The 12,993-nt window shown below is 42.3% G+C and overlaps 1 protein-coding gene across 10 annotated transcripts in view; it reads right to left on the reverse strand.

Annotated features, from left to right (window-relative positions):
* Window positions 1-9,855, reverse strand: part of CLIP1 (CAP-Gly domain containing linker protein 1) — a 60,900-nt gene extending 51,045 nt beyond the window's left edge. For 3 of the 10 annotated variants that reach the window (XR_009278907.1, XR_009278909.1, XR_009278905.1), the window contains exon 1: window positions 9,218-9,614. The gene's annotated coding sequence lies outside the window, so the exon portion shown is untranslated. Of the gene's footprint in view, window positions 1-9,217; window positions 9,616-9,760 lie in introns of those variants that run through there. The other 7 variants (XR_009278906.1, XM_058851113.1, XR_009278911.1 and 4 more) reach the window with 5 other exon arrangements.
* Window positions 9,856-12,993: the final 3,138 nt, after the last annotated feature.

The raw sequence follows: 12,993 nt of genomic DNA on the forward strand, positions 1-12,993 counted from the left end.
GAGAGACAGCTCTGCTGCAACAAGGAGAACCAAGGGGAATAAACCAACCCTAAGTTTATGTACCAGTCTAAGATCTATCCCTCCTGTATTATGAATTATTAATCAGCATTCCTAAAAATCTATTCACTGCTTTGTGAACCTAAACGCCAAAGTGAAACATTGCTTATGCTATTTCAAGACCTGCCATGCCAAATTCGAGGCATTTTCTAAGTCTGCAACAATGTTATATTGTAAAAAGCATGAATTACCACCTTGGATGTAATTGTGTTTGCTTACAATTAAAGTTCTGCTCCAAGATAAAGAAGGATTTGGTACAAATACAGAAACAGGAGAAGCATCATGGTCAGTCCTTTTTAGTTCACAGTCAGTGCCAAAAACCAAATTGGTGGAAATTTGGGCCAAGGGGAGTCCACCTTAAGGAAATTTTCTCCTAAAGCCTGGAAGCCGGAACTGTTCCCCAGCACTTTTCCACACATCACTTCTTTTTTGGCCCCCAAAGACCATTCCAGCACCACCACAACTGCATTGTGCAAGGACACATATAGCAAGAGAAAGCACACACTACATTACTACCCAAATTAGACTTTGCCAGTTTCAGTTAATTATTTATTAATAGATGGTTAACAAGCCTCTGCTCAACAGAAAGTTAGAATGTTCTACCACTGCATTTCTTGGCTCAGGGTACTCATTCATAGTTTAATCTTGCTCTCCACAGTCATGGGTTATATATTTGCTGTGTCATTTGCTTTTCTCAACACACAGGCCTTCAACTAGGCCAGAAGTAACACAATCCCTCATGTTCTGGTTTCAGAGGTACTGAAATTGTAGCTTAATTCAGAACAAAAAATCAAAGCTAAGATTATAGGCAACACTTTTTGAAAAATGACTGCCTCACTGCAATATTTAAAATGCAACTGCTGGTCGTAGGGACAAGGCCTTTGAAGCAGCATTGCCTAATGAAGCTCATAAAACACGTAAATTTGCATCAAGTGATTTAGAGCATTACACACTCCAACATATCCTAACAGGCTCCAGATGTCAATGATCTCATTTCAATTCTCATAAAAGACAGCAGCTCACTGCTTGTCTCAATTTGTTCTCTCCTCCCTTGAATCTGTCTCAGCTCTCCTGAAAAAGGATCCTTATAACCAATATTACTGTGTACCAAAATATCCTCCCATGAACCTAAGAGAAGGTTCAGAAAGCCTCTGATAATAAATTCCACTGAAGTATTCTACCAACAACAAAACTGAGCACAAAAAGTGATTTTAAGCAAAGGCTTTTCACTTGTGACATTATTGGAAATATATGACTACACACAATATGAATTTTAACTGATTAATGATACCCTTATTCTTATTTACTTTTTAAAGACCTCTAAGGATTGCATGGATCAAGGAACAAGTTGGGAACCATTGGTTTAAGTAAATAAATCCTGCTAATGTGCTATGTGGTAATAGATACAAATTCTGTTGGCAAGTTGATATTAAAAATAAACAAATAAAACGTAGCCACATAATTAAAAAATTACAAAAGCAGAATATTTTCCAAAAAAGGAATTCCTATAATAAAAAGAAAGCAGCTGTCCAATGTTCCTTTCAATACTATTTTCAACAAACAGTACTCCAAAAAGAACTAAATTAAGTAAGAACACAGGGAGAAAAGCCTCATTCTACTTAACCCTGTAGTCACTACAAGAATTTAGGAGTACCAGTGGAACCACAGAATAGTTTAGGTTGGAAAAGACCTCTAAGATAATTAAGTCCAGCTTTTCCTAGTTCTTCAAAACACTTCATATTAAACAGATTAATATTTAACTTAGCTAACACCATTAATAGACTAAGTAGCGCTGGAAAATGCCTTGCAATGCCAATGCACTTCCAAGCTCAAAAAGAGACCACTTAATTTGTTCATTGTGCTGAGCATAGAGGTGCTTTGCAAAACACATATAAACAGTCATACTAAAAGACAAAGAATAAATGTTCTGAAAGGGGTTTGTAGAACAAATAACTGCTGAAAAATCTCACAGGGCCCTATAAGCAGAGACCATCACATGCAACCCCTGTGGCAGTCAGTAATAAGCACCTGGAAAATAAATTCCCATGCCATGAAGAAAAGGTAAAATTACCAAAATAAATCAGAAAATCCTTTTGTAAAAAAGCTAAATGGAAAACATATTCCAAAGACCACCATGATGCAGTAACTTCACGTTCCTGAGAGAAAAACAAACTCAGCACAAGAAGCACTGTTTGAAATCTCTGCCTGAACAGCATTTCTTAAATACCTGTTTCATACTTGTCCAGCTGCTGCTGCCAAGCTTGAAGGAGCTCATGAATCATACCTTAAATATCTGGAGTTTGAGAAAGTAACTTGGAATTTTGAACCTGGAAAGATTTCCCTCCAGTCCATGAGTTACTCCAAGAGCTCTGACCCTACACAGTTACGAACACAACTCCTAAAATTATTGCAGTCTTAAAACTAAAGCACATAAACATGTTCTCTGTGATTCAGATCTAATTCCTACAGCTCCAAAAGCTGTATTTGCAGTCTCCTGGGCTGTTATTACACTCCTGTAAAAAGTGAGTATATATATTTACAAAAGCACTTAATAGTTTTAGTTGAATTTTATAAACTTTTGAAATTCATACCTGATTTAAAAATACAACCCCATTTTGGCTTTGAACAAAATCAATGCCTTCTCCTTGCACTCCTCTTTGCTGCTTGCTACCTCTTGGGAGAATATTTCTTTTTGTGCAAGAATGAGCTGGATCAGAGTCAAACTTGTGGAAGATTCTGGGGGGAGTAATTCATGTACAGCAGGTGCACAAACTGACCAGACTGGGACATGGCAACCAGCATCCTTACAGGAACAATTCTGGATGAAGGGGACACAAGAGAAGCTGAATCCTGCAACAAAAACCTTCCTAATCCTTACTCCCCCTCTGCTGCATTCTGGGTCTGTTGGAGAAACTCCTTACTGGGCACCCAAAAAGTCTGAATAACCACTCTGCAAGCAATGGATTACATTTACAATGAAATACTGCAGAGCACAAATGTCCACTGTAAATGTCTCACTCAGCTTCAAAGCCAGCCCTGTACAATTACAAGTTGCTAAACCAGAAGGATGGATTTGGAAGCCCTCATGCATTCACTTTGCTGAGCTTCTCTGGAGTGATGCAGCACTCTTGATGTTCCTGGCTACCCACTATTTAAATGCAACTATTTTGGAGCAATGAACTCACATCCAGGTCTCTCTGCATTGATCCACTGAAGCCAGACAATGAAAAGGCAAATGAACTTCTCTCTGCCCCTCACACTCCTGACTTACTGCAAATTCCATGTGTTTTGTCAGCTCTGATGCATTTATTGAATGAGCAGCAAGTTCAGACTGAAACACACCAGAAAGCACCGTAGGCATTTGTTAACAAAGCGAGGCACAAACAGCAAATTATGGTGGGACTGAGGTAACACCCTCTGCAGAGGCCACTGTTAAACCAAACTGAGCATCTGAGCATCACTCGAGGATTTAACTGCACTGCTCAGGGATTACACTGTGGAATTACAGGCATCTTCAGGTATCAGTCACACTGAAACTAATATAATTTAAGAAAGAATTTATATATAAAACTAAAAACAAACAGAATTAAGAATTTAAGATTTCAATACAAGAAGAGCTGGCATTTGGAAGTCAATATTTGATTACTCATTCAACACACAGCAACTAGAGAAAGAGAGCATTTAAAAACACAGCTTCAGTTTCATTTTGTCTTCCAGAAACCATTGATTTTTATGTCAACTAGTCAAATAATGTTATGTTCTGAATTTAGCCTTCAGATACATCACTACTAGAAGAAAAGACATTATTTAATTCAATGTTTTTTGTGCCAAGTGCCATGAAAACATATTTATTTGGGTTACAGTGCTCTGCTTAGTGGCCACATCAAAACATAATGAGGGCTGGTACCTGCCCATCAGACCAATGTTTTGTACCTCACCTTTAAAGGTAGAAAAAAATTGCATTTATAATTCAGCTGATCAGGTAGAAAATAACAAAAGAAATCCAGGCTTTTCAGATCTGTTGTTTGCAGGTACTGGAACAGGAAATAAAACCTTTGTAAGAAAATAAGCAAGAAGGTCTCATAACTTACTCAGGATCCTTATGACATTCTGCTTTCCAGCCCAATCCAACATAACCACCATAGGAATTCCAGAGGTAAACCCTCCACAAAGGCAAACACTTAACCTACAGGAATCTCACAGCCACAGTTTCTTATATTCTGTTTTTAACATAAATATGAATTTTACTAGGGACAGACTCTTGAAAAAGTGCATCTCTCCTTAATTTAACCAGGCATAACTATTAAATTAACAGAGCAAAAGCAATTCTTCTGAAGTGTCTTCATCGCAGCTACCAGGATAACTCCAGGAAATTACTGCTGTGTGCAAGTTTTAGTAGGGCTTTAGTCTAACCCAAACACAGCTTGCTTTTGCTGCCATAATAACACGAGCCCAAAGCCTGCAGGAATTTGGGAAGTTTGCCCACTGGAATGACACAGCTCCTCTGACAGTGGCACTGATGTGAGGAACTCAACCTGAAATATAGAGTGGCAAAAACCAACAAAACTGAAACAGAGCTATCCCATCAGTGGCAGAGGGCCTGAAAAACCTTCTAACTCTTTTCCAGGGAACTGGTTTAGATAAACATCCCTTCAACTGAGGCAAGCAGTGTGTGTTTAGTGAGAGAGGAGCACACAGGGATCTCCAGAGCAATCCCAGGGCTGTAACACAAACACTCAGCCTTGTCATCACTCATCCCACCATCAAACCACCGCACCCGGCTCTAAGGACATCCCCAGAAATAGCTCCTGGGTTTTCCTCCAAAGAACAAGTCCCGCTTTCCTTAAGATCTCAAAGATGCTCGCTCTGTCTTGTACACTGAGAGGGACTGAGGAAGAATGTTTGGGAATCCCAAAGCCCCACAGCGCTGTCCCTCATTAAGTACATGGGAACCTACAGCTCAACCAGCAACTTCAGATTTATTTTTCAACTGAAATAAATAGCAGAAATTGTATTTCTGTACCACAGGGATGACTGGAACTCTCCTCCATGTGAGTTCACAGATCCCAGGGTATTCAGAACCAAAGACTTTTAGATTATCTTTCAACATCAGCCAGGCTTGCACACAAATCTGTATTTCTCCTTTGATTTTGACCTGCTGGGTAATTTCAACTAAATAAAATAAAAAGCAGGAGATCTCTAATTAAAATAAATACTATTCCCACAAGTTTCACAGAAGTAGGTGCCCAGGAGTGAGACTTGTATTTAAAGAGTTTTGAGTTTCTCCCAGTACCTTCAGAACAACTGATTTCTGAAGCAAATTTGTCATCAATACATTTGATAGCAGCAGGTCATCAGTTTGTTAGGAGACAATATAAAAACTGAGTTAAAGATAGGCAACCATTATGAGGCCCAAATCCACTGAAAATTTGTTTTAGGGAATTGCTATGTTGCTAAATAAGATGCAAGGCTGTTTTCCTACCTTGGGAAGTGCAGGATAGTTGCTGCAAATTGTATAAACAGGATTTTCCCAGCACACACCAGGGAAAGGGAAAAGGTGGGGTGAATTTCTATAACTCAGAAACTGTACTAAGAAGAAGCTGAATCAGATCAAAGATAGTAAGAGGCTTAGGACCTGAAACCATCAGTCAGATATTACAGCACTGCTATGAGGAAGGTAATTCATCAAAGCTTCAGCTCTGCTTATGGATTTTAATTCTGCATCAAGGACATTTTAAGTCACCCTGTTTTATCATTCTAGAACTTGCTATGCTCATTCAGATTCCTAAATGCCTCAGGGTCCTCAGTGAAGAAACAGTGAAACACAGACTGTTGAATATGAAGCACAAATGAGAGGATGTCTAAAAAACTATTTCAGGCCAGCAATTTGTGAGTAATTTTTTCTCAGTCTATTGCTATTTCAAACACAGCCTGATCAGTATTTTTAAAAAGATTCTGCCTATATTTAATTAATCAGGAAGAGCTGATAATTGTTAATATGATGCAAACTCTTAACACTTCAAGTTGCCACTGTGCACACAGATTATAAAAACACTGCTGCTCTGGTCTATTAAAAGATCAGAAAGCACATGATCCTCCCTCCTCAGCACATCATTCCCTACAGAAGGAGTCAAGGATTGAGGAGTAGAGAAAGTTTCCAACTAAGTAAATAATTGCCACCTCTTCTGGTAAGCCCATTATCATCACTCACTAATTTTCCTACATTTTTCTCAGGAAATTCTTGTCTTTCCCCAAACACCTCCATTTCAGTAAGAAAAAGAACAGTTTGTTTGATTGTCCATACTAATTTCTGTTGATGATAATGCACTTCAGCCATCCCAGTAAGTGCAATCAGTCAGAATAAAATTATGACTTTGGAATAGCAGTCTCAAGTATAAGTTATTTGGGATCTACAATTTAAATTTTGGGAAAGAATATATCATCTCCTGTCAGCCTCAGATCCCAAAGCATTTAAAGGCACAAAGACTTCTCCCTAATACAATTACAACCAAAGCAGCTGAAACAAAGATGCTGCTTTTTATAGTAGGGATTTAATTCTGATAGACTTGGGTGAAACTGTAACTGTTTCACACTGGGTGAAAACATCAAGTCAGCTGTCTCTTTTTAGCTCTCTGTGTTCTTAGCCTTTGAAATCAGCACCATGACTGCTGCAGGGCTGGCAGAGAGCTCAGGACAAGTACAAATTCAGAACTTGGATAAATACTGCTGTGATTGAGTGGATGCTGCTGTCAAGCAGAATAGCAGAATGAGAGTGTCAAATAAGCTGATTCTATACAATATTGAGTTTCTCTCTCTGCCTTGCAATTTCCCCTCATAACAAGCTAAAAATATAGACAGTAAGATTAAAAAGATCAGGGGAAATGAACAGCTTGTAATGGTGGCTCTTCTGGAAACAGTGGAGATGTGTCTTATAAATTAAAAGAACGTATGGTACTATTCTTATGAGTTTGTACAAATAATTAATGAGATGTTCCAAGCGGAAAAACTTAGGTGGGTATTAAAGCACAAACTTGTACAAGCCTGTCCTCAGATACATCTCCTGAATCCTTCACAGCCCAGTACCAGATTTGTGGGTATTTCTAAGGGTCAGTCACAGAGCGCAGCTTCACTCTGCAAAAACAAATGGATGTGGAGGACAGACACCTGCACAAGCATGAAGTGCTTAAATCATCAGGGAGATGCTGACAGAGTTCTGCTGGTCAACAGCAACGAAAAGGTTGCTCCAGCAGGAACTGGCATGGGGCTGGGGGGCAGCTGAGATTACAGCTAATGCAGTATATAATTGCCTTTCATGAAATAACAAAACACCATCCATCTGAGGCATTTCCAAACATGCTGCTCCAATAAGGATTCCAGTGAGTTACTCTTTATATGTGCCAGCAGAGCCAGTAGTCCCTAAGGAATGCCAGAGGATTAAACAAGAGCTGCATTCATTCATGGTTGTCATGTTCAAACATTAGAAAACTTGCATTCAACATACAGAGTTAACATTTGACCCGAGTGTTTTAGAAAGAGAAAGAAAAGCAGCTCTGAAAAATCATATTGGCAAGGCAGAGCTCTCTATTTCTTTTTAAGGAGGATCTATCGTGATATATTCTCAGTCCCTCCCAAGAAAAACTTTAACAGGGCTAAAAGGATAAAGGGAGGAACACTACAGGAATTATGCAATCTGCACAAGCTGAGTAAATAAAGGCTGCCTTGGGTCTCCACAGTCAGAAGATGGCAAACAGATACAACCTGAAAGTCAGACAGGAAATCTTCAAGAGCTCTAGGAAGTCGTAGCAATCAGCAGAGCGAGCACTGCTCCTTCCTACAGCGTAACCACGCGAGGAAAGAGGCTGCTATTCCCTACGGAATACATCTGGAATGAGCATACAAGACAGCTGGTGTTCTGCCCTCCCTAGAAAGATGGGATCTTCTCTTTAAGTGAAACCATACAAATTATGTAAAACTTTTTTTGCCAAATAAAATCTCCCTCTTGATCCCTAAAGAGACGGACATTTCAGGTCACATTTCCAAGCTTTTCTGCTTCAGACAACTTATCCCTCTCCCTTCAGTACGCAGAATGATTTAGTGCACTGTAGCACAGACAGAAAATCTGCCAGCACATATACAAGGACTGGGCAGGAAGAGAATCCTGAAATATTGTCATTTTACAAGCAAGAACTAACAATCCTCAACATGTAAAAGATGAACAGTTAAACTTTCCTTGGAAAAAGAAACACTGCTGTGGGTGGAGGGGAGGTGTTTACTTTTCCTCCACAGTTTCTACTTTGCAATCTTCCTACTCTTGCAGCAGGTGCACATGGACACACTTCAGGAAAACCACTCTCTGCCGCTGGTAGTTTCAAATTTACATTGCATTCAGAATGCATATTTCTGTTCTTTCAGTAAAATACTTTGCAAAGCAACTGGCATTAAGGCACTTCCTCTTTTGTACCTCTTTTTCTTTCTTCTTCCTACGTGTCAACACAAGTATCACATGTTTTAAAATCCTTCTGCTCAAAGATCTCAAAGCAACCTGTGAACTTCTATAAAACCCTGCCCATTCTGCACAGTGGGTAAGCAAAGAGGTAGGGAACAAGTCTTCATTTCACAGTCATATTTTTAATCATCAACATATATAATTACAGAGTAAAATTTCCTCCCCATGCTCTGTTTTGGAAAATTTCTTTGGTGTTGGCTTTTGTTTGTTTATATTTTGAAAAATTATTTAAAGCATGGAATCAGAACCAAGATGAAAGGGAGAAGTAACTCCTGATTTTTTTATGTAGCAGGAATCACACTGCCCTGTGAGTAACAGCACCAATTACCTTGTGCCCCATGACAGCTATGGCACAGAAAAGGGAGCACTGCATGGCCTGAGGTACAGCACTATAGCGGGAACAAGAGGGGCCTGGAGCAGCGCCTGTGCCTGGGAATCCCGCAGCTCTGACACTGCCCAGAACATGGCAGCAAACTCTCCTGAGCCACCTGAGGGGATGCCAGAGCAGCTCACCTGGAAACCAGTAGCTTTTATAACAACGCGAGGATGGTGAGCGGCCATAAAAAAAACCAAATCCCAAACCGACAAGGTAGATTATTAGTAAAATATCCGTATGTAAATGCAGGATACTGGGAACTGCGGGTCAGCACTTACCAAGGAATATAAGGAACACCCAAACCACTTCCCTCAGAATCAGCCGCTCAAGCCAGCACTAACACAGCACAGCGCCGCAGCTTCCCAGGGCGAGACTCGAGCAGAGGCTGCGATCCGACCTTCGTGTCCCCGCTCCGGACAACCACCCGCGGGCTGAGGGAGACGAGGCCGCCCCGCTGCTGCTCCGCACCGGCCCCACGCCCGCAGCGCCCCGTCCCGCCGGGGCTCGGCCGGGCCCCCGCTGGAGCGGCCGCTGCGGGGCGGCGCGGCCAGCACGTGTGGCGGCCGCTAACAGCCCTCAGCGCCGGGGCCCGGCCCGCCGCCCCTCACGGCCTCACTGCCTCCCCTCACGGCCCCGCCGCTGCCCCTCACGGCCCCTCAGCGCCGACCCCCGCGCCCTCAGACCCGCCCAGCGCGGCGCCCGGACGGGAAGCGCGGAGGCCCCGAGGCGGGAGGCGGCGGCCGCGGCTCCCCCCGCCCTCAGGCGCCGCCGTCGCCCCGCGCGCTCCCCAGGGCGGCCCCCCCCCGGCTCCGCCGCCTCACCGGCCCCGCCGCCAGCGCAGCTCCCGCCGCCTCCTCCGGCTGCTGCTGCTCCCGCTCCTGCTCCCGCTCCCTCTCTGCAGCGGCGCCGCCCCGGCTGGCAGGAGGCGGAGCGGGGCGGGCACAACGTCTGCGCCCGCCGGGGCGGGGACTGCACCAGCAGCAGCGGCACCGGCGGTGCCCCCGAGCTCCCCGCGCCCCCTCCTCTCTCTTTGTCCGCCCCCCGCTTTGTTCGCCCCGCGGCAGCCGCAGCTCGGGGCAGGGAGCGGCTGTGCCCCGGCTCGGGGTGACCCGGCCGCACCCGGTGGTCCCGGAGCCGCCGCTGCGGCACAGCCCGGCTGGGTGGGAGGGGGAGAGGGTGGGCACAGACGGGGAGGTGTGAAGCACATCGCTCTAGTGGGTGAATAACTTCACTGTCTGCTGCTTCACTCCATTTTCCTTTTGTCCTGATGCCCAGAAATTTATGATGCAGAAATTTTATCATCCCAAAGTACTGAATATTTTTATTTTCATTGTGTTTGTGAAGCAACACAGTGGAAGCTGGCATTATCCAACTGCTAAAGTTTAAACAGCTGGAGCAGCAGCTCCAATGCCATCATCAACAATTTAATACCGATTTTCAAGGCTGAATCAAAGAGGTCTGCTCCACTTCTTCCCCTCTTATGAAGAGGCAGCAGAGCCCAGCCAGAGCTGGCCCATCACCGCTGAATTCCTCACAAAGCAAACCTCAGTTTGCAGTCTCATAGCTTGTTTGGTTTCTGCATGATGCCATTCGAACAAAAGGGTGATGAGAAAGCAGTTCCACTGCTGGGAACTGATTGCAATTTGTGTTTCATTTTGGCTTCGTTCTTTGGCATTAATCCAGCACGGTAAAGCACAAAATGCTGTGAAGCCCTCCCCCAAATAATAGGTTTCAACTACATCAGCATTCAGCAATGTTTGTTAGAATTTCACTTCCTAAACGTTAAACAGAATCTCTTGCCATGGTCATTATATGGTGAAACAGATATTTGAATCCATGTACAGCCACCCCTCTTTTTCCCTGCAAAATTTGATAAAAGTTTTGCTGAATAAGGACTTCAGGGTTTAAACATTGGCTTCTATTTAGAAGTGCAGAGCCAGCAAAGGATCACTTTTTTAAAAAAATGACCCTGCAGCCCCTAGCAATGGAAATAATCCCTAACACAAAAAGTGAAATAAGGGTAGAAACTGGAGAGCTGTACTAACTTTACAGAACACTTGCCTAAAATATCTGCTGGCTTGAGAGCTGCAGTGGTGAACCTTTGTGCTTTTTTGATCTGATGCTAACGTAGAATGGGTTTTTCTCTAAGTGTTTCTATAATTCTCCATCATTAATTTGATGTTTTGTCTCTCAGTTAATTTGCAACCATGTAAGTCCATCTCAAATGCTCGCAGTTCAGTGCACAGCATTAAAATTGTATAAGCAATATCAGACTGATGCATCTAGGACAGAGCACAGCAACCACAAGACGACTTACAGATGAAAACTAGAAGTTTCAACTTTGTGCTGCTGTTGTTGAACTTGTCATCGTGTGGAAGCAGGAACAGTGGGGAAATAATGGATAAAATGTAGTTTAAATGTGTAAATAGTTTGCTTCACTCCCTTGCAAGGCTACAGTAAAAATGTCCTGGACTAAGAAAAGAACTGAGAATGTCACACGGATCAGATGAAGGAAATATGCCACTGTTTTTTCCAGGAATTTCCTACTGAACAGACTTCAAGATCCCGTAGTCCTGTAGGAAAAGAGAGTTTGTTATCCATTCTTTGACCAGAATCAACTTCATCCCATGAAAATATAGCTTTGGAGCAACTGTAACTTCAGTTCATCCCAGCTGGAAATGGTTGACAGCCTCTGTACCCATCTGTGTATGAGGAGGGCACAGCCAATTTGTAGGAATCATGGTAATAAAAGATCCTGGTACTAGAAACCACACCCCTATACAGGATTACATACGATTGAAAGCCAGAGTATCTTTGATTCCAGTCCTTGTGGCTCTGTTTTCTGATCTGCATGATCAGATCGGGCAACAAATAATAGATAGGCATTTTCATAACTCCATGAGAACAGGAATTGCTGGATGCTCCAGGGAAATTCAGGATGCCGACATAACTACTGGCATCCTGGCCACAAGTACAAGGCTCCCTTTAAAATTAAAATTGTTCTCAATAATGTGGAAACACTAGCTGCAGTTGTTTCTGCCCTTTTTCAGATTTGTGAAGGGTCCAAGGTTGTTGAAGCTTTCTAAAGAGCTAAAATGTTGTCCTTTAAGAACTGAATGTAAGGATCTCTTGACTGAAGAAATCCATTTTTCTATTCAATGGGATGTATTCACCCAAGTATGAGAATTTTCAGTAAAGATTTTTTTTCCATCTGAATGATCTCTTCAATATGCACATCTGGCAATTCCTATACAGAAGTGATGGTCACATCTGCTACAGAAAAGGCAGCTAATTGCTTTTTTTTTTAATCTCAGAAGTGCTGCTTCAAAAATCCCAGCATTTGCACTACTATTTTCTGTAGTTTATTTTCTGTATAGGCTGCAAGAAGTCTTTTCACTGCTAATGTACTTACTGGTTCCCTTCCCCAGGCCAGCCAGACTACCCAGCAGTAATAAAAGAAAAAGCTCTCCAAACCCATGTTCTTTGTTGAGCTACTCAAGACAAGATTTCATCGATTTTACATTATTTGTTCTACAAAACATGGGTAAAACAACAGAGAACAGTATTTCAACAAATTAAAAAAGAATCCTTCCTGCACTCTGGTTTAAACAAGATACTTAAATTAACAATAATGTTCCTCTTGATGAGTGTTTCATTTCCCTGATAACTGAGAAACCAGTCTATTAATAAAGATGCAAATCATTCTAGCACTTATGTAAATACCAATAAAAGATGAATTCTCACCTACAGCGAAGCAAAGCAGAAGGATTTTGTTCCTATTGAGTGCTGATTTCTAAAGAAAGGGTAAATAATGTTCATTCAGTCACTGGTGACAACTAAACACATGTTGCAAAAAATCTTATGTAACATCTCTGCTGCTGTAGTTGTCTGAAGTCTAGGAAGTGTCCAATTGTCACACAGTAATTACCACATTATTAAATCCATCCTGTTTTCAAGCTACTCCAGGAATCACGACCAGTTCCTCCCCCTGACTCATCCCCTCCCACCCCCCAAAATGTAGCAATGACTCTGCACTGTATTCTCAGGAACAGCA

This window comes from Poecile atricapillus, chromosome 16 (assembly GCF_030490865.1).
Source record: "Poecile atricapillus isolate bPoeAtr1 chromosome 16, bPoeAtr1.hap1, whole genome shotgun sequence".
Classification (NCBI taxonomy): Eukaryota; Metazoa; Chordata; class Aves; order Passeriformes; family Paridae; genus Poecile; species Poecile atricapillus.